General features: G+C 32.1%; 1 non-coding gene across 1 annotated transcript; it reads left to right on the top strand.

The window, feature by feature from the left end:
- The first annotated feature begins 5,550 nt into the window (after positions 1 to 5,550).
- LOC139845852 (small nucleolar RNA R71) lies at positions 5,551 to 5,657 on the top strand. Its single transcript, XR_011758607.1, has one exon. It is a non-coding gene; the product is annotated as a small nucleolar RNA R71 (small nucleolar RNA).
- The last annotated feature ends 2,771 nt before the right edge of the window (positions 5,658 to 8,428 follow it).

Here is an 8,428-nt window from a genome sequence, read left to right as displayed (position 1 = left end):
CGATGAAATATTACACAAGTTTTATTAATTTACAGATGGGATATACCTAAACCTTGCTACAACACTATAGGCAGTGTACCTAATCGTAGAGTAGTGTAGTTTTTAGTAAGTCCAGTTCGTTCCACAGGGAGCTAGTGATTACGTACTATATTTTTAACAACTATATTTATATAAAAAATATATAATTATAATTATATATAGTAATAATAATATATAAAAGGGGGGGTTTTACCGTTTAATGACCGGTTTGTCGATTTTATATTTTAAGCGTAAAGATAAATGACGATAATTAAAGTGCGTAAAATAAATAACAATATTTAAAGTTGCGATAATTAAAATTACAGTAAATAAATGTACGATGAGAAATACAATAAAAGTATTATGCTTATTTAAACTTCCGTAATCATGATGGTTGACGTTTTGATTTTAATTCATTATTCTGGGTTAATTGTCCTTTGTCCTGGATTATTTGAAACCTATCTGGTTTTTGCCCATAATAGTCCATCGGTCATAATTATAAAATGCTCGTCAAATTAACCTTATTCCCGAAGTCAAATATTCCAACTAATTAGGGATTCAAACTGTAACAAGGTTTTAATACTTTGTTAATAATTACACCAGGTTATCGACTGCGTGTAATCTAAGGTTTTAATACTTTGTTAACAATTACACCAATTACCCTTGTATGTAATCCACCCCTGTTTTAATGAGATATGAATATTAATTTACCCACTTGATCAGTTTGAATAATCAATTACCCAACCCGAATAATTAATTAAATGATTGTAAAAGATGTCGTATAAATGTCACTAAATAGGACATGCATAATCATTTAATAATTATTAGATTAACTAATTTGAAGATAGGTTCGACAGATTCCAATGAGTTGTCATTCGATTAGACAATACCCCCATCTATTAATGGTCTATAGTCCAATGTCCACAAGTGTCGGTCTTTTGTCCAATCCCTAATTATGGTACAAAATCCAATAACCCCGTCTTAATATTTAGTCCAACATCACGATTACTTCGGCTCAAATAAGCATAACAATAACTTAGTTACAAGACATTAATTTAAAAAGGAAGAACATAGCTTACAGTGATTATTAATTTCGTAGCGTCGCACGGACAGAGTTTCGACTTTAAAACCCGTAAAACATTTCTTACAATAACCTTATTATTAAAATTAACTTAACTTAAAATTATAATATAAATATAAATTATAAATATAGAGAGAAAGAAAAAGATTGAATTATGATTCAATCTGGTGTACGTTGATCGAGCAGAATGCATTGGCTTTTATAGGCATTTTTGTCCCAGGCAGCACCGCGATTGCGATGTATTTGTGCCTTGGAGCTCCACGATTGCGGAGGATCGAATTCCAGCTCATCTAATAAATACAAAATGTGGGCTGCTGAATAAATATATAATATAATATATATAATTAATTATATATTATATTATATTCTTGTGCATAGTTGACTTGTAATTTTAGCTCCGTTGAGTCGTACGTTGATAGTTAGTTCATGTCTCGGTTTCGGATTTTCGAACGCCTTTTTGTATGCTTAGATATCTTGTACTTTGAGTTTCGCGACTTGTACTTTTGTCATTTTTAGACGTTATTCATCAATAAAGTGAACCACTTGGATTGTATCTTGTACATTTGAGCTTTTTGGTCATTTGCGTCTTCAAATCATCATTTTTGTCTTTCGTCTTCGCACTTATTTATTTAAACGAATATTACTTGAAAATAGAACAATTGCAACTGAAAACTTTACATATTGGAAGGATATTGCGCCTAAATATATGTTCATTTGGAGCACTATCAAATATCCCCACACTTGAACGTTGCTTGTCCTCAAGCAATATAGAACTTGAAATTAAATCACACTTCACTCGAATCACTTTTTTATTCTCACACTTTATTCATCAGTGATTTTGATACGGCGGTATAAACAATGATAGTAACAATGTGGTTTACAGTCCCACATGACTATAAAAATTTAGATCCTTTAAGGAAATTGGATCTTTATGAAAACATTTGATCTTTTGAAAATTCATTCTAGCTTTTACCCTTGATAAGTTTTCCGGAATAACCCTTCACCGGTGTTTGTAAATTGTTTTTGTGGGTTTCAAAATTTTAAAAATTTTGCTCAAAACTTGCGGTTTTGTGTCACCCACTTACTAACCTTGTATTAGGAAAGCACACGTCCAGTATACTTGTTCCGTATATTACCTTTCGGTAAACTACCGTCCGGTTGTAAAGGAAAGCGTTGAACAAGTAACTGTTAAGGCAATGTCTAATGACATGCAGATGTTCATGGTCCACAAAGTGTCGGATGCAATTACGAGACAGATCCTCTCATGGATAGGATAAGTCTGACCACTTGGCGATCATGTTTGATGCTGAGGTCCGTGAATTTCCTGCTGATTTTAGAGATGACTTTTCTAGATTTTTCGCCAACCTACAACTGGTCTGGACGACAACTTCCTGACCTAAATCAAGAAGCACGTATCTTTTTCGGAAGATTTTACTTCTTTTTAATGATGGAATTGATTCATCGTGTAGATCCATCTTTCTTTCAAATATATTACAGTAAATCGGGTAAAACTGATTAGTTTAGTCCAAAACAAAAGTACCTGCAATAATCTTGTAAAAATATGCGATATGTGTTAAAGAACATGGTGCATTCTTCCGACACTTAGCTTTTATTTATTTATTTCTTTGCCTTTTTATTCTCTTCTATTCTATTTTAAATGAATTCAAACGTTTTGAGTTGTTTCTCAATTTATGTCCTTTTCAAGGTAACAATAATTTCGGTATTCACCTAGTTTTATCGTTCATAAATATGTATAAACATGATTTTGAATTCATTTAGTTGAAAATTTTACAAATTTTCACAAAATTTGGCAATTAAACTAAATGTAAACTCGAGAGAATTTATAACCCTTCCCCACACTTGAGATCTTGCAATGCCCTCATTTGTAAGAAATCAGTAAAAACATAAATTCATGAGGGTGATTAGCGTAGAAAAATGATTAAAAATACCGAGTTTGCAAACATATTGTTTTATATCACATTTGTTTTTCGTCTTGTTGTCAAAATTAATAGCTTTTGCTGAACTTAATGTCAGTCTTTGAAAGTGCGCTGTTTTACCCTGTTTTGTACATAATATAAACTACAAACATATATACATATTTTTGAAGTTGGGTATATTACCCCACATTCACATAATATTTTTGGCATACTTTAAATCAATAATATTAAAATAATGATAATAAAGTTTGTCACCCCGCCCTTTGGTAAAGCAATTTCGGTACTATGACCTAGTGTTTAACTCACGATGAATTTTAGAAATCATTTTTTAAACTTAATGAAATAAAGTTAATTTTATTTTTAAATACACACAAAACTTGAATTTAAAAAGCGTATTAATTTCATACAAAACCTACAATTGGGAAAAAAAAAATTTAGAATGGGGGGAGAAAACTAGTTCTTTAGTGTCTGCTAGTGGAAAAGACCAATCAGATTCCATTCTCGGAACTACACGAGAACATAACAACTAACTCTAGACAGCATTATTTCTTAGAACATTTGAATCTCCCCACACTTAGGTAGCTGTGGTGTTGAAATTGTGATTAACTTCATCGTCAATTTCTCTTGGACCATAATCAACTTGCATATCTGTGACATTTACTTTAAGCCATTGGTCGGATTCCTGTGTAATATCCACAAATTCAACTAGTTTCCCCTTTTCTTTAGGCGATAGATTGGATACTAACCGGTTACACAACTTAAAGTTCCCCTTGGTTCTAGCATCGCGAATCTGCTTAATAAGTTTCTTCATTGAACTATTAATAACGGGGTCATTTAATTTCGTATCAACAACGGGGTTCTTTGTTATAAGGTCATCATTAGGTGTTACTTCATCTTCCCCACACTTAGGCGTTTTATTATTGTTAAGCACTACCATTGGAGTTGGTAAAACAATATGGTTCTTACCAATCGTTTTTATTGGTTCAACGGTTTTGGTTGGTGGAGATATAGACTTTCAAATCATAAAGGTGATCGATTTTTCACCATTACTAAGTGTCATTCTACCCTCTCTTACATCAAATAACGCCCCGGTGGACGCTAAGAATGGTCGACCTAAAATTAAAGGAATGTTTGAGTCCTCTTCTATGTCAATGACAATAAATTCGACTAGAAAGGTTAAATTACCTACTTGAACGGGTAGGTTGTCAGCAATTCTAACTGGGTGCCTAATGGTTTGATCAAAGAGTCGAACACTCATCTCCGTTGGACTTAACTCACCTACTCCTAATCTCTTATATAATGAAAGAGGCATAACACTCATACTTGCACCTAAATCTACTAGTGCATCATACATGACACAATCACTAAGTAGACAAGGAACAATAAATTCACCCGGATCACCCAACCTGGGTGGAAGTTTTGGTGGAACTGTCTTCACCGGGTTTACTTTTACGGTTTTTGTTTCTTACACTTTCTTATTCTTCTTCTCCTTTCCAAAGGTATCATAAACTTTATTACCTATTACTTGCTCATACTCAACTCCTTTTCTTGGAAACGGGATGGGTGGTCTGTTTGGTGCCACCACTGGATTTACATACACGGGTGGTGGTGGTGGTGGTGTAACTTCTTCATTGTTACTCAGATCTAAAACTTTCTCATCTTCTGTTGCTGGTTCTTTAGAATTTGTTGATACCATATTAACATTCTCATTCTGAGGATTTACTTCAGTATTATTCGGTAGCTTTCCGTGTTCTCTCTCACTCATCATGCTAGCAAGAGTACCTACGTGTTCTTCTAGATTCAAAATAGAAGCTTGTTGAGTTCTAAATGACTGATCAAATCTCTCATTCGTTTGGGTTTGAGTTGTAATAAATTGTGTTTGAGATTCAACTAGCTTTTGTACCATTTCTTCCAGATTTGACTTTTTCTTATAGGTTTGTTGTGGTGGTTCATACAAGCTAGGTCTTTGTTGATTGAAAGTGTTGTTTTGAGTTGGTTGGTTATTCAGACCTTGTTGGTTATACGAGTTATTGTTGGGTCCATTTGGATTGTAAAGAATGTTTTGATTTCGATTGAAGTTTGGCCTTGGCGGTTGATAATTATTTTGATAATTATTTTTCGGCCTTTGGTTCATGTAGGAAACATTCTCATGTTGTTCCATCGTTTGTTCAATGTGAAAATCTTTCATTAAGTGTGGTCCACCGCATTGCTCACAACTGATTCGTATTGTGTGAATATCTTTAGTTATCTTTTTCATTCGTCTCTCGAAAGCATCTATTTTTGCGGAAACGAAATCAAAGTCATGGCTAGAATCGGCTATAGCCGCTTTAGATGAATGAAAGATATCTTTTTCCTGATGCTACTCATGAGAGTGGGAGGCTGTATTATCAATTATCTTGTGAGCTTCGGTTGCGGTTTTCTTCATAATGGAACCACCAGCTGCTGTGTCTATGTCTTTTCGTGTGGTGACGTCAACGCCTTTATAGAAGATTTGCACTATTTGAAAAAGTATCTAAACCGTGTTGAGGACATCCTTTCAACATCCTTCGGAATCTTGTCCATGCCTCATATAACGTTTTATTTGGCTTTTGCATGAACGTGGCAATTTCTCCTTGAAGTCTCACGACTTTAGATGCCGGAAAGAATCTTTTAAGAAATTTCTCAACTAAAACATCCCATGTGTCAATCGCTTCTTCAGGTAACGATTCTAACCAATCTTTGGCTTCTCCCTTTAAAGTCCAGGGGAACAACATAAGATAAATAGTTTCATCCTCAACTTCTCGGATTTTAAATAGATTACAAATCCTATTAAAAGTTCGAAGATGTTCGTTTGGATCTTCTTTTGTTGTACCACTAAATTGCCACTGATTAGTGACCATGTGTAGGATTTGTCCTTTGATTTCAAAATCTGGCGCATTAACATCTGGGTGAATAATGGCATGACCTTGGCCCGTGCATATGGCTCTCATTCGGTCTTCCATACTTTGAGGTTCCGTTTCTTCCATATTTGAATTTGCTGAATCTAAATCACTAGAGGATTCTGTTTTAACGGTTTCTTCCTCGATAATCTCTGGATGAATAATTTGTGGTTCAGGAGGAATGATTAGTGGTTCAGGATCTCTGAATTGTCCTTGAATATCCTCCGGGTCCTCAATTGTGAAGTCGGTTTCAAAAAATGGATTATCAAAAATTTGAGTTGGAGTACTTGTTCGACTAGATGATGATTCTAAAGAAAAATCAACGGCGATAATATTGGCTAGATGTCTTGATCGGGTTATAGGTGGTGAACGTATGAAAGGTGGTGAACGTTTTGCTCGGTGCATTCACTGAATATCCTATTAGTTATAAAAAGAGAAATAAAAATTATATAAGCTATCAAATTAATAGACTTTTCTGATTTTGCCCACATTTCGAATAGCCAATAGATGCAGCAGGTAGCCAGGACCCTTTAAATCGGAAGCTCACAACTCGCCACTAACAAATTCAACTATTACTACGAACCAGAAAATTTGGATGTCTATCAATTTAATTGCTTAAAATAATTTTTCGTCGAAATTTTGAAATAAAAATCTATGTCCTAAAAACTAGAGCGTAGAAATGAAAAAGAAAAAGAAACGCATCGAAAAACGTCAAAAAAATAAAAGTCAAAAAACAATCTATAACTTAGAAACTAAAATTTTACGTCTAAAAGCTTAGCGTCTAAAAACTTAAAACTAAAAAGTAGCGACTAAAGTCTTAAATCTAAAGGTACTAAAAATGTAATTCTAAAAGGAAAATCGGCAATTACTTAGAAGGTACTAAAATCTATAAACTGCGTCGCAAAATTCTAAGGCGCCTAAATCTTAATCTAAAGAAAAAGCACTTAAGGGATTTTACGGCGAAACTTAAAGATCTAGAAATACTACGGCAAAATACTAAGCTTAAAACTATATATTATGAACGATAATTATAAAGACTACGTACTAATTAATAAAAAGATACAAATTATAAAAGGATATAATCTAAAAATGATAAAAATAAAATTTTATATAAAAATATTATTTTTATATTATTTTTATAAAAATATTAATCTATATAATTAATAATAATAATAATTAAACTTATTATTACAATTCAAATATAAAAACTAGAATTAAAAACTAATTAATAAACTTAAACCCTAAATAATAATAATAATTAAATCTTAACCCTAAATAATATAATTGATTATAATTAAACCCTAATCCATATTAATTACGCGTACTAGGTTGTCAGTCAGATCTCCTCATGCGATCGCATGGAAATAGAGTAGTGGGCTCATGCGATCGCATGACCCAATGTTCTAGGAATTATCCGGGCTTCGAAGGCTTCGACCCAGTTTAATATTTATATTTATTATTTGATTTTAATTTTCTAATTTTATATTATAGAAAATATTTATATAATTTTAAAATAAACTTATATTTTAAAATCTAAAAATAAAGGTACTTGTTAATTTTATATATAACATCTTAAAAATATATTTTTTTTCTTTTTATTATAATTTTTTAACACTTATTATAAAAAGAAAATATTTTTACAAAATTATGAATAAGAATTATATATTTTAACAAAAATATATTTTTAAAAAAATATAACGTTTTTCACCGAGTCCCCGGCAACGGTGCCAAAAACTTGATGTGCGAGCGATGGTGTACGAAATACTATTATTGTTTACTACGAAATACGACGAAATATTACACAAGTTTTATTAATTTACGGATGGGATATACCTAAACCTTACTACAACACTATAGGCAGTGTACCTAATCGTAGAGTAGTGTAGTTTTTAGTAAGTCCAGTTCATTCCACAGGGAGCTAGTGATTACGTACTATATTTTTAACAACTATATTTATATAAAATATATATAATTATATATAGTAATAATAATATATAAAAGATGGTTTATACCGTTTAATGACCGGTTTGTCGATTTTATATTTTAAGCGTAAAGATAAATGACGATAATTAAAGTGCGTAAAATAAATAACAATATTTAAAGCTGCGATAATTAAAATTACAGTAAATAAAAGTACGATGAGAAATACAATAAATGTATTATGCTTATTTAAACTTCCGTAATCATGATGTTTGACGTTTTGATTTTAATCCATTATTCTGGGTTAATTGTCCTTTGTCCTGGATTATTTGAAACCTATATGGTTTTTGCCCCTAATAGTCCATCGGTCATAATTATAAAATGCTCGTCAAATTAACCTTATTCCTGAAGTCAAATATTCCAACTAATTAGGGATTCAAACTGTAATAAGGTTTTAATACTTTGTTAATAATTACACCGGGTTATCGACTGCATGTAATCCAAGGTTTTAATACTTTATTAACAATTACACCAATTACCCTTGTATGTAATCC

Source organism: Rutidosis leptorrhynchoides, chromosome 4 (genome assembly GCF_046630445.1).
Source record: "Rutidosis leptorrhynchoides isolate AG116_Rl617_1_P2 chromosome 4, CSIRO_AGI_Rlap_v1, whole genome shotgun sequence".
In the NCBI taxonomy this organism is placed as follows: Eukaryota; Viridiplantae; Streptophyta; class Magnoliopsida; order Asterales; family Asteraceae; genus Rutidosis; species Rutidosis leptorrhynchoides.
Note: the sequence above shows the minus strand (reverse complement) of the source record. Positions and strands in the feature narration are given on the sequence as shown.